This window comes from Pelodiscus sinensis, chromosome 26 (genome assembly GCF_049634645.1).
Source record: "Pelodiscus sinensis isolate JC-2024 chromosome 26, ASM4963464v1, whole genome shotgun sequence".
Classification (NCBI taxonomy): Eukaryota; Metazoa; Chordata; order Testudines; family Trionychidae; genus Pelodiscus; species Pelodiscus sinensis.
Genome location: NC_134736.1, coordinates 6,717,467 through 6,731,307, shown reverse-complemented (window position 1 = coordinate 6,731,307; position 13,841 = coordinate 6,717,467). Strand labels below are relative to the sequence as shown.

At 52.5% G+C, this 13,841-nt stretch overlaps 1 protein-coding gene across 2 annotated transcripts in view; it reads left to right on the top strand.

Annotated features, from left to right (window-relative positions):
• ALG9 (ALG9 alpha-1,2-mannosyltransferase) overlaps window positions 1-13,841 on the top strand; it is a 120,863-nt gene that overhangs the window by 55,756 nt on the left and 51,266 nt on the right. The window lies entirely within an intron of this gene.

Genomic DNA, 13,841 nt, shown 5'->3' with positions numbered 1-13,841 from the left:
ACAGTGAGCCTATGTAATGGAAAGCATACCCCGGTAGCTGTGTTGGGCAGGTGGATCTCTCAGCATGTTTGCAGGTTAACAGCTGAACAAGCTGCTGTAGCAAGGTCAAAAGGGCAGACAGTGCAGCAATGTGGCTCTGATTTAACATGACACTATTGGGTCAGAGCTGGAGACGCCAGGAAAGGAAACAGTGTGACAGTGAGAGAACCATGCATGTATTTAATCTGGAAAATTACATTTGAAATGTAGGAGAGGACACTGCACTTCCCTTTGTCTGCTCAATCCCTTGTACTCACTAGGGATGAGTATTGATGAAATGCTCATGTCACTGCTCGGCTAGATTTCCTCCTGCATAGTTGGGGGGTTGGCTAGTTGCTTTCCCAGAGATTTTATTTAACTCTTTGTTGAAAAGGAAAAAAGGGAACTCTGCAGCAGGGACCAGAAGAGAGAGGTGACCATTTGCATGTGGTGCTCCGCATGTTTTGAGAAACAGGCCCTTTCAAGGTACGTCAGATTGGTCCGTTGAAAATCACTAATCACTTCTGAATCTCCTGGCTAAGTGGTAGCATTTCTTGGGCTCCTGCTACAGGACTGTGGGAGCTAGTACTTGACCCCTTCAGATGCGTGACGTCAAGGAGTCTTGTTATAAGTTTGTATAGCCATTGCTGTGGATGTGTAGATTTCATGTAGTTAGTAAGCGGGAATACATGTTGGATAAGCCATCAATTCAGAGCCTTAATGCTCTCATGTAAGGACTCTGCCACATTGACACCTGCGTTGACTCTAAATGTGTTTCTTTGCTTTTCTGTAATGTCACACTTGAGGAGCTTGTTACATTAGGTAAAAGTCACCCTTCACCTGGGTTTGTCTGAGCATTCGGCACACTTGGATAAACCTGTTCTCTAGATCTGGTTCCTTTAATACCGTTGACAATGTATCCATTGTGCACAGCAGCAAGGCATATGGAGTGTCTGTCAGGCTGAGCTGACATGCCATTGAAATGCAAGTAGATGTTGCTGTGTGAAATGGTATCAAGTATTTTATTTTATTCTGCGTTTTGGTAAAGAAAGTTATTTTTTAATGAACTTCACTGCACGGAAGGCACGTGTTAGACTGTACAAAGCACGATGGGTACACACCCCTGCCTGTCTTTTTGTTGCCTGGGAGATTGATACTTTGAGGATGAAATTCTCCCTGAGCAGAGGAGCAGCACAAAGCCTGTGCAATATTTAAATCCTGTTTTGAAGGCTTGTGTGAGACACATGGGTAGACAGGATTTGGGCTTTGCCTCTGTAGAGGGGTGCTTTTTACTCTGTGCAATTAGTCCCTCCCCTAGAGTCTTTCGTATAACAATGGAGTTTTTAAAAATCTCAGTCTTTACAGTACACTGTCCCAAATCTGCCTGGGAGACAAAACTGCAGTGTTGCAGGTCAACACTGAATGTCTGCTTAATGCTCCCATTTGTTCCTTTTTAATGGGTTCCCCACCCAAAATGTTAACGTTTCCTTTAATAAGGCTCTGTTGTGCTGTGTCAGTGAATCTCAGATGAAGTCTACATTAGCACTTTAAAGCACTGTAACTTTCTGGCTCAGGGGTGTGAAACCACCCCCCTTCCCCACCCTCGAGCACAGCAGGTTACAGCTCTGTAAAGCGCCAGCGTGAACCAGACAGCTCCCAGCACTGTTAGCTTCTCCCCTCATGGAGGTGGTTTACACTTGTACCATGGCCACGCTTTAAGTTTAAAGTGCGCTAAGTATAGACCAGTGTTTCTTAAACTGTGTTCCATGGCACAGCAGTGTGCTGCGAGGCAGTCGGAGGTGTGCCGCGGAGAACAACAGAATTCAAAATGGCCCCCTTAAAGGGGTAGGTGACCTTATAACGTCCCCCCAACCTTTTTTTTTTTTGCTTAACAAAATATCCTTGGTGTTCCACATTAAAAAAAAATTATTGTTTGGTGTTCCTCGATCTTAAAAAGTTTAAGAAACACTGGTATAGACAAAGCCTAAATGAAAACTGCCATCCTATCTGTTTTATCTTAGTGTTTCCATCTATAAACAGAATACTGAAACAAGGAGTGCATAGAGACAAGGTCCATTGCGGCCTTCTCTTGGGTACTGTTTCACCATCCCAGCCTTTACTGTCATGCTACTATGAAAAAATGGTCCAGGAAGCATCGGTTTTCAATGCAAATGGCTGCTCCATCCTTTCTTCCATGGTTTTCATGGACCCCAATAAGTTGACATTAAATAGGAGTGATCAGCATCCCCTAGAAAAAGGCAGCAACTACCCTGTATGGAGAACTGCACCCAGGTCATGTTAACAGATGTTGGTTTCCCTTCTGTTGGAAGGTAAAGCCGGGTAGGCTTACAGGTGATGATCTCATATTTGCCCTGTTTTGGTCGATCCCATGTCCTGAAGTGTTTGCAACCTTGTAACAGGGCAGCTGCCCTGTACTGGCCCCTTTAAGAGCCAAACCCTGGCCTGGAGCAGGCCCGGGGAATTCAGCCCAGCTGGGCGGCGTTGGCCAATTAAGGCCCAGCTGGGAGCTATAAAGGGGAAGGGCTGCTTCAGCACAGACAGTGTGTGCCTGGCTGCCGAGGGAGCAGGACGCTCTCTGGAGCTAGGGCAGGGCTAGAGAGACAGGCTGGGCCAGGACGCTTGGACAGCCAATCGGCCAGCCTGCTAGGCCTGCGGCAAGGGTGTGTGCCTGGCTGCCGAGGGAGCAGGACGCTCTCTGGAGCTAGGGCAGGGCTAGAGAGTTAGGCTGGGCCAGGGACTCGGACCGCCAGCCGGCCAGCCTGCTAGGCCTGCGGACAGGCCTGCTGGAGAGACATCAATTCCCCCGGAAGGGGGGCTCAGAGCGAGTGAGTTGGGCACTGCCGGAGGGCAGTGTGGCGAAGAGAGCAACGCGACGAGAAGATTCCAGAGGGGGAACACCACGTGAGCGGAGGCCTGTGCGGGCGGAATGGACTGATTCCGGAGACAGATGACGGACCCCCGCTACGGTGGTGAGTGACCCCCTCACAGATGGTGGAGAATGTGGGCATATACGCGATCCCGGCCCTGAGGTAAGGGCCCTGCGTGGGCCTCAGTGGACCCTAATACAAAAAAAAAAAAAAAAAAAAAAAAAGAGAGAGAGGAAACCCCCCCCCCCCCCGTAAAGAGAGAGAAGTTGCGGGGTTCCCTCCTCCCCTCTCGGCGAGCTCGGACGGGAGGGCCATGGAGGGGGAGGCAATGCCCGAAGGACTGACTAAGGGGCGACAGCCGTCAGTGAAGCTTCGAGCCCAATACTGCCAGGCTCTTCAGGAGGTGGCGGAGCAGGACCAGGCCGGTATGGGGGCCGCCCCGACTCCCCCGGCTAGCTCCCCCTCCCTGACCACCCGGGGACCCGCGGGGGATCCCGCGGTATTCGCCCTCCTCGACTCGGGATGCAGCCAGACGCTTATTCGCCCCGAGGTACTCCCTAACACCGCGTTGGCCGAGGGGGAGCTGCAGCTGCGGTGCATCCATGGGGATGTGAAGATCTATCCTCAGGTCCGGCTTCCCTTGACGGTACGGGGAGTCACCCGAATGATGCGAGTGGGCGTGGTGCCGCACCTGCCATACCCTATGGTGCTGGGTCGTGATTGGCCAGGTCTTACAGCTCTCATTACAGACGTACCGGCACCGACCGAGCCCCGCGTGGAACTCCTGGGGGAGGAACTCCAAGCAGTCCGACCGCCGGGGTCGCTCGACAGGGAGGGCCCCGCCGGGCGCGACGCAGCTGAACCGGCCAACCCAGGGCGCTCGGACCCGGAGGACATGCCGGTCGCGCTGGACTCGACCGACTTTCCCCGCGACCAGCGGGAGGATCCCACCCTGCGGGAGGCCTACATCCAGCTCGCTTGTGTTGATGGGACGGTGGTGGATCCACAGAGGGCGGCGCACTGGCCTCGGTTTGAGCTACGAGCCGACCGGCTCTACCGGGTCGGGCGGAACCCGCAGACGCAGGAAGAAGAGGCCCAGTTGTTGGTACCCCGGACCCATCGACGAGCCGTGCTGAGGTTGGCGCACGACCTTCCCGCCGCCGGGCACCTCGGGCATGAGAAGACCCTGGCCCGAGTTTTGGCCCGCTTCTTCTGGCCCGGGGTGTACAAAGAGGTCAAAGACTACTGCCAGTCGTGTCCAGCCTGCCAGCTCGCCGCAGCTCCCGGCGTGCCGAAAGCTCCCCTCGTCCCTTTGCCCGTGGTAGGGACCCCCTTTGAAAGGATCGCCTTGGACATAGTGGGGCCCTTTCCGCGGAGCGCGGCTGGATTTCGGTATATTTTAACAATCATGGACTATGCAACCCGGTTCCCTGAGGCCGTCCCCCTCCGAAACACCCGTGCCCGCACGATCGCGAACGAGTTGGTGAGGATTTTTGCCTGGGTGGGGCTACCTCGAGAACTACTGACAGACCAAGGAACGAACTTCACATCCCGGTTGCTGCGCCAGGTCTGCGACCTCCTGGATATTCACAAGCTACAGACCTCCGTCTACCACCCCCAAACCGACGGGCTGGTAGAGCGGTTCAACCGCACCCTGAAGGGGATGCTGAGAAGGTTCCCTCCGGCGGACATGAAGCACTGGGACCAGCTTATCCCCTTGCTCTTGATGGCAGTGCGGGAGGTGCCACAGGCCTCCACTCGATTTTCCCCCTTCGAGCTCCTGTATGGCAGACGACCTCGGGGCGTCCTCGATCTGGTTAGAGAGACCTGGGAACGGACCCCCTCCTCTTCGGTCGGGCTTCTGCAGTACGTACTTCGACTACAGGAGAGACTCACGCAGGTGGGGGCCTTGGCTCAAGAAAACATACAGGCAGCCCAGCGAGAGCAGGAGCGAGGGTATAACCGGGGAGCCCAGGAAAGAGTGTTCGAACCCGGGGATCGGGTGCTGCTGTTACTCCCCTCAGAGGAGTCAAAACTGCTGGCCCGCTGGCAGGGGCCGTATGAGGTATCCCGACGAGTGGGCCCAGTCACCTATGAGGTTCATCAGCCGGACCGGCGAAGAAAGAAACAAATATATCATGTGAACCTCCTCAAACCTTGGCGAGAGCGAGAATGCATGTTGGTCGCGCCCTACCCGTCGGAACCCGGGTTAGGTCCTAGGGTCCCTGACGCCGAGGGGGAAGAGACACCCCAGCTCGCGGACACCCTGTCGCAGAACCAACGGCGCGTAGCCCAGCTGCTTGTTGAAACCTTCGCCAGGACCTTTACCTCGCGGCCGGGCCGAACCTCAGCAATAACGCACACCATCCGGACTCCGCCCGGTCAGGTCGTGCGGGAGGGGAACAGACCTCTTCCCCGACGGATGCGTGACGTCGTGGAACGAGAGGTCCACACCATGTTGGAGCTGGGAGTGATCGAGCGATCCAGGAGTGAGTGGAGGAGCCCGATCGTGTTGGTCCCTAAACCGGACGGAAGCCTTCGGTTTTGCATCGACTTTCGAAAGGTAAACGCTATATCGAAATTTGACGCCTACCCGATGCCACGGACGGATGAGCTGCTGGAGCGCCTGGGAAAAGCCAAGTTCATAACAACCCTCGACCTGACGAAGGGCTATTGGCAAATCCCGCTGGATCGGGAGTCCCAGGAGAAGACAGCTTTCACCACCCCGTCCGGGCTTTTCCACTTTGTGCGCATGCCGTTCGGCCTCCACGGGGCACCTGCCACCTTCCAGCGGATGATGGATCGCCTGCTTGCCCCTCATCTGGCGTATGCCGCAGCTTACCTGGATGACGTGGTCATCTACGGGCGCGACTGGGAGGACCACATAAACCAAGTGGCGGCAGTACTACGGACGCTCCGCGACGCGGGTCTCACGGCCAACCCCAAAAAGTGTAAAATCGGCGCGCAAGAGACCACCTATCTGGGGTATCGTTTGGGGCACGGGCTAGTCCGGCCCCTGGTGGGGAAGGTAGAGGCCATACGAAATTACCCCACCCCGACCACGAAAAGGAAGGTCCGACAATTTCTGGGACTGGCGGGGTACTACCGCCGATTTGTCCCCCAATTTGCCAGCATAGCGGCGCCGCTCACCTCTCTGCTCACGAAGGACAAACCTCAGAGAGTGAGGTGGGACACAGAGTGTGACTCGGCCTTTCAACAACTTAAAGAAGCCCTGTGTAGCGAGCCCGTTTTGCTTAGCCCAGACTTCGATAAACCTTTTTGTCTACAGACAGACGCCTCCGCCACTGGGCTGGGCGCCGTACTCTCCCAGGAGGTTGGTGGAGAAGAGCATCCGGTGGTTTTTATCAGCCGTAAGCTGTTTCCCCGAGAACGCCAATACTCCGTGATAGAAAGAGAGGCCCTGGCGATCAAATGGGCGGTTGAAGCCCTAAGGTACTACCTGCTAGGGGGTGAGTTTACCCTGTTGACAGACCATGCCCCGCTAAAGTGGCTACAAACTATGCGGGACACCAATAGCCGCCTTATGAGGTGGTATTTAGCCCTTCAACCCTATGTGTTTTCCATACACCACAGGGCGGGCAAGGCCAACGCCAATGCGGACGCATTGTCCCGCCTGGATGAGGAACAAGAATCCAACCCCGAGGTGGGGGACCGGGACTTATGGGGGAGGGCAGGTAGCCGGGCGGATTGGCCGCCCACGGAACCAGAGGAGGAGGAACCCCTCAGGACACCCGGGTGGGCAGAGGCGGATCCCACTCCGTCACGGGACCGGACCCCAGAGGGCGGGGCAGGGAGGTTAAGAAGACGGCGGGAGAGGGCAGTCAGGGCCCAGCCACTGGAGGAGCGGGAGGCAGACCCCGAACTCCTGCCTGGGGAGGCTAAGGCCCGGGCGGGGCTGCCCCCAGCTGAGTTCCTGGGGGCCGACCGAAATGCCCCAGAATGGGGTATGGAGGTGGGGCGCAGACCAGCGGCAGGAGCCCCCCTGGACCCCGAGGACGAGCCCGACGGGCTGGACCAGCTCGATCCCCGATGGGTGCTGGAACGCTGTGGCCGAACCGCCGCCGGGACCTCGCAGGACCCAACCCTGGACCCCTTGAGTGGGCCGCCTGGACCCTACTAGGATGACTGAGACAGCTCGACAGCCCGACGGGCCCTCAGAGGCTACAGGTACCCGAAAAGGGAGGGGGGAAGAAGGGGCCCAGGGATCGCTCAGGCGGAGAGCCTTCACGGCCAGCAAAATCCGGACTGAGGCAATCGCAGCAACGCGGCTGCATTTAGGGTCCCTGGGCCGGGGCGCAGTGAGACGGGCGGGCCTGCGCCCCTTTCCCCCCCCCCCGGGCCGTCCCGGTCCACTCCGGGAGGAGGACGGGATATGGACACGCCAGGAACGGTGGCCCGCCTCATAGCAGGAATGGGGGGGCGGCTGAGATTTGGGGAACAGGGCAGGCAGCAGGGGAACCCCCCCCCGGGAGATATTTAAGGGGGAGGGTGTGTAACAGGGCAGCTGCCCTGTACTGGCCCCTTTAAGAGCCAAACCCTGGCCTGGAGCAGGCCCGGGGAATTCAGCCCAGCTGGGCGGCGTTGGCCAATTAAGGCCCAGCTGGGAGCTATAAAGGGGAAGGGCTGCTTCAGCACAGACAGTGTGTGCCTGGCTGCCGAGGGAGCAGGACGCTCTCTGGAGCTAGGGCAGGGCTAGAGAGACAGGCTGGGCCAGGACGCTTGGACAGCCAATCGGCCAGCCTGCTAGGCCTGCGGCAAGGGTGTGTGCCTGGCTGCCGAGGGAGCAGGACGCTCTCTGGAGCTAGGGCAGGGCTAGAGAGTTAGGCTGGGCCAGGGACTCGGACCGCCAGCCGGCCAGCCTGCTAGGCCTGCGGACAGGCCTGCTGGAGAGACATCAATTCCCCCGGAAGGGGGGCTCAGAGCGAGTGAGTTGGGCACTGCCGGAGGGCAGTGTGGCGAAGAGAGCAACGCGACGAGAAGATTCCAGAGGGGGAACACCACGTGAGCGGAGGCCTGTGCGGGCGGAATGGACTGATTCCGGAGACAGATGACGGACCCCCGCTACGGTGGTGAGTGACCCCCTCACAAACCTAAATAGAGAAAGGAGGCATTATTTTTCCAATTTTACTGGTGAAGCACAATGAGATCAAGGACTAGCCCACGGTTCATACAGGGGGTCAGTCGGAAAGATGGGAATTAAATCTACATCCTAGTCCAGTGGCTAAACTTCCAAATCATCCCTCCTTGGACTAGGAAGAGCATAGCAGTCCTACAACTGGTGTCAGCACATATGGCCCAGAAATTACCCTGTTTTTTTTTTCCTGCTGGAGCATTGTTCTCTCATCCACCTAGCACAGCAGCCTCCAGAAGCTCCTTTGCCACTGTAGTCCAGTGCCGAGACATCTAGAACACCCACATGAAGCCATCTGCTCTGAAAAGGTAGCACTGCTGATAGCAGGAGTCTAGCAACAGGTGAACTTGCTGATGGGAAAATGTTCAGGCTCCTTTCCTCTGTTAATAATTCATAGGTCAGAGCTGTTGGGCTTTGCACAGCGCTGACATTTAAGCAAATAACAATCAATAAGGAGAAGATTATTTCTAAATAAACACGTTCATTAGAGCGAGCTGCCCCGAGGAAGCGACGCTGCATCATTTATGTCTGCATGGGTAATGTGGAGCAGGTGTAGAGATGAGAGGAAAAGCGTAATACTGACTGCTGGGCTTTCCTAACACCCTCTGGCTCTCTCAGGATAAACTAACTATCTTGCTTTGGAAATGTGAATTTGCAGAGGTTTCCAAAAATGATTTTTTTCCTTCACAAAAAATTGTCGTTTGTCTTGGTGGCGATAAATTTTTTTTCTTTTGACCCTAATAAAATTAAACTTTGAGGGCTGGGCAGTTTTCATATGGTTAATTTAGGACCCCCCTTTTTTAAAAAAAATGGAAGGTCCTGTGATTTGCGAGCCTTAGGGGAAACGGTTAAACTTGCAAACTATTAAACCACTTCCATCTGATTCCCAAATCCCAATCTTCAGCTAGTCACTATAGGTTCAGCAACTCGCACATAGGAACCAGGGCGCAGAGATGGAGGGGCCAAAGCCAAACCCAATGCCCTACTGTGTATTGCTCTGTCCTGCCAGGTGGACAATCTGAATGTGACACTCTGGTCTCATTTCCAGTCTCAGGATGAGGAAGGATACTGCATAGATATTCTGGATGGAAAAAAAACTTCTTGGAATCTGGCTTGGGAGATGGATGGTTCTCTGCCGCATTCTGACTGGCTGTCTGAAATACAAGATGTTACAGTAATGTGTCAGCTATCAGTGGTGCCTGGCTTCACTCCTATTACACGTTCATATTTGCAGGGGTGGTGAGTGGGAAAAGAGAGGTCACCTGGTGAGCTTGAGAGGTGATGAGTCCATCGTGACTGGTGATGGTGGATGTGCAGGGGTGAAGAAGAAAAAGCAATAGGTTATTCTTGCCCCTTTTTTCACAGCAGTGGTTTATGACCCTCTCTACTATTTATAAACTGGTGCTAAAAGATCTGGGTATTTGGGAGGACAAAAAAAAGGTGCAAAAACAATCTCTGGGTGTTCTGTATGTTTAAAAGTCTGAGGGGTAACCATGTTAGTCTGTAACTAAAAGAACTTTAAAAACAACTACAGGACCATTGTTGTTTTTGAGTATTCTGTAGTTAAGACTTAGGGTATGTCTACATTATGCAGTTTTTATTGACAAGGCTGTGTTGACACAGCCCTGTCTCTAAAACTCAGCGTATGTGAATGCTTTTTGTCAGCGCTTTTGCTGGCAAAATACTTGTACTCTCAATGAGTGGGTTTCACTCTCTTCTCCTGATAAAGCAGCATTCTCACATGCACTTGCTGCGGCAAAACTTTGACGTTCGGGGAGGAGGTGAGGGTTGAGCAAGTGTAGACACAGCCTCATTCATCCACTAGTGCAGCCTTTTTAGCTTTGTGTTTCACAACACAGTCAAGTTATGTGCCAACAGCTCTCTAGTATGTACCCTGCGGTAACTTAATTCTGTGTTAGATCATCCAGTTTTCCTTTGCAGTTTGCCAGGATATGAAGCATTGACTAGGGAAATGCTGGGGAAGAGAGATATGCATGTTCCGAAATACAATGATGGAAATAATTGGTTCTGCAAAGTAAGCTTTTCTTCTTGTGCCCTAAGGTGTGAGTTTACGTTCATTTCCATTCAGGTCCTTTGTTTCACGTCTACCAGTACTCAAATGAAATATACTCCCAAAGCCAGATCGATGGACGTGTTGATCAGACTGAAAATGAACAAGACGTTTGCAATTCCTTTCTATAAACTGTAGCACTGTCCCTGTGATCCAAGGGTACTGAGAAGGGTAATGTTTGCTTTTCGTTAATGTTATGTGTGCTTCACTCAATACATATTTGCTGAATTACAAAGAAAAGGGCCAGTGCAGACCTGCAGGGGCATGACTCTTAATTTCAGTTTACTAATGAGGATTTCTCTTTGTCCAAGTTCTTTTCATTTATTGAGAAGAATTTGTGACTTGAATGCGCATAGAAGTCAGAGGCTGGATTAGCAGGCGTGTTGTGGGTCTGGGATGAGGTGCACACAGCTGTGTGGGGAGCTCAGGAATGGCATTAGGGAGTGCTGCAGGTCAGGATTCAGGTGCAGTTGGCAGAGCTGTGTGAGTACAGGACTAGATGTTCCAGGATAGGTCTGAGGTGCGTTGGCAGCTGTTTTGTTTTGTACAGAACTGTTCTGAAAGCTGATTTTACTGACTGATAGGAATTTGGAATACATCGGGAGTGAAATGCCTTCACTGAGGATACTTTATGACCCACTTTATAGAAAAGTTCAGTAAATAGCTAGAAAAATTAGTTTATTTCCAACATGGACTTTGCCAAGGTATAAATATACATGCCACTTCTTCATGCAGTGGAAGGTCCTTCAGCTGCATTTATTGTAACCCTGGGCCAGCAGTTCTAAATGGGAGCTGATGAACAGAGTCCTGGTATCATTCCAATGGGGAGGGGAGATCGGCTCCTTTCTGATTGCGGCTCACCTTAGAGAGCGTGCTTTATGGTCTCCAACAACAGACAGTCCAAGTATTGGGTTCCATGTTGTGCCAAGCAGACTACAGAAGATAGGTAGCTTATTTATTTAGTCACCGTGGAAGGGATCAGCACCGCTACCGGAAAGCAGCTGTGATAATTAAATTCTCCTTTTTATTCAAGCTCTCGTTTCTGGAGGAGACAGCTGTGAATGTCATTTGCCTTCAGTCTCTGAACGTCATCCTGGCCCCACTGAGATGCAGTGCGTGTCCCTGGGAATAATGGCACGTCGCTGTTCGCTTGCATGATGAGGCACTAATGGGGCCCCATCTGTCTCCTTCACAAACTCCAGCTGTGTCTACAGAGCCGCCAAAAAGGTCAGCCTGGATGGGAGGGATAAAACAGCATAACAACAAGGGCCCAGGCCAACGTGTTCCCTCTGCTTTCCCCTCTCCCATTCCTTTCCAGCCGCCTTGTGAGAGCAAGTGCCATTGCCATTCGGCTGGGAGGTGTCCCAGGACAGACTGAGGTGCTCTTGCAGCTGTATTATTAGAGAGGCAGCACACTGAGACGAAGGGGGTGGGGGCTACGGTGTTGTAGTCTCAGTTCTGAGGGACGGCATGGGCTCATGGCTAGATGTCAGGCTGGGGAGTTTTAGCTCTGTCACTGCCATGCTGCTTACGTTCGTGAAGCATGTTAAGATTATTTAAAAGGCGGACTCCTAATGTCATCCGGAAGAACGTGATTCACTTTGTTCAGGGTGTAAATAAGAGACGGTTCTAATTATTCCTGTTTTTAATTGTTCTTTGTTCTTGACGTGGGCACAGTGCTCTTCCTGCCTGCGGTGAGCAGTGGGGAACGTGCGGTGCCTGTCCCTGCATTGTATGCGACTGGGGAACCCCTATGGGGTTTCCATAGCATGAGGCACCCTGTGGCAAACTGGACTATAGCTAGAGGATATGCTGCTTTAGAGTAAGCTATAAAGATGCTTCCCCATTCATGTACCCCAGCCGCGAGCTCCTTCCCCACATAGTAGCTGAGGCTAAGAGAACCAGCAGAGCCATTGAGTGCCACAGGAAGTGGATTCCACTGTGAAATACTGAGGCATCACCCTTTGTGACTCGGAAGTGCTGGGCCCAGCTTAGTCGGTGCAGGACATGTGGAAAGATCCCTACAGTTTAGTCCTGAAGCTCTGAGCATCTGTCATCGTCGTTGTCCAGCGCGTCAGGGCAGAGGAGGGTCCCAGAATGCTCCGAGTGACCCAGTGGGCATGAGGTGAAGCTGCCCTTCCCTGGGAGGAAAGCAGGGAGTGCTAAGTCCCTGATGGACGAGCACAGAACCACCTGTGACTCACGTTGGCAGAGATCCACACTGATTAAAAAATCTGCAAGAAGATCTCAGCCCAACCCTGAACAGCTGCTCCCTGGCTTGTTTAATTCTGTGGCTGAGAACAGCTGTTCTCCTGTGACTGTGGAGCAGAATCTCTCCTCAGACCGTTGATGTTCCTGATACCGTCCCAACTTACCCGTTGCGTTTTTCAATTATATCACATAATGCTGGGTGCTGAAGGCTGTACCCTAAACCCCTGCATATGTCCCAATGCTCAGCACCTCCCCTCCACCCCGAGAGGCCTTGTCGGCTAATGGTTAGGGTATGGCACTGGAACATAGGAGAGCTGGGTTCTAAGTTTGGCTTTGCTGTGACCTCAGGCAAGTCACTGTTCTCTGAGCTTCTGTTTCTTCTCCTGCCTGAGGTCCACTTGGAATGCAAATGCTTCCAGGTTGGGGTTGTTTCTCATGCTGCGTTTATACCATGCAAGCACAGTGGGACTGTGATTTCAATAAGGCTTGTAAGACAGATAAGTCATAAGTGCTGTGGATCAGGAGGGCTTTGCATAGCCAAAAGATGGGCCTGGCTGTCCCTCGGTGTTCTCGTGGGGTTTTTTATTTCAGTTCCCAGAAGCAGGAAGCCAGCATGATGGGCATATTTACCTTCAGATTTATCTGTAAACTCCAGTTTTGCTTAAAGGTTTTTCCGTGAACACCCCACTCAGGACAGACCAGTGTTTCTCAACCAGTGGTACGAGTATCCTTAGGGGTACTCAAGAGAAGTCTGGGGGGTACGTCAACACAACTGAAATTCGGAGAAAACTGAATTTTTGTTTTAAGTTTTACAGCACTTTATTATTTTTGTACTTTTTACACCCAAAAATTTCACCGCCCACCCAGCTACGATGAAGTTGTTTCAACAAATGGGTTGCAATGGCAGAAAAAAAATGGTGTGTCTGAAAACTGTAGGTACTGGGAGTACTTATTTTGTTGTTGTTGAAAAAGGGGGTACTTCTAATATTTTAAAGGGGTACTTTATAAAAAAAAAGGTTGAGAAACAGTGGGATAGATGGCACCTTAAGGGAACCCGAATGCAGCTGAACTCCGTCCCCTTTTTAATTCATGACTTCTCAGGAACCCATTCTGGGGACTGGTTGCTTTATGCAATACTGTATGAATCATGCAATGAACAAGTCCAAGCCCTATTATTAGACTTCTAGAAACTGCTGCCTTAGATACAGGTTTGCTTCTAAGTATCATTGATTCTCTCTGGCTCTTCACTGGAATGCTGGCATGAAAAAAAATCTTTGCGTCTCAGGATTTAATCTGCCCCTGCTGCTGCTGCTTCCCCACCTGAGCCCCCAGTTGCTGGCTGTGCTAGTCAGTCATTGATTGTGACTTCAGCAGGGTGATGAGTCTCAGATATTTCTTTTGGAAAGAAAACACAGAAGCAGTAAACAGCTACGCTGAACCCTTGCCAGGTACGCGATAGTATGTCAGCATCAAATGCAGCTGCCCCGCCAGAGGGAGGATG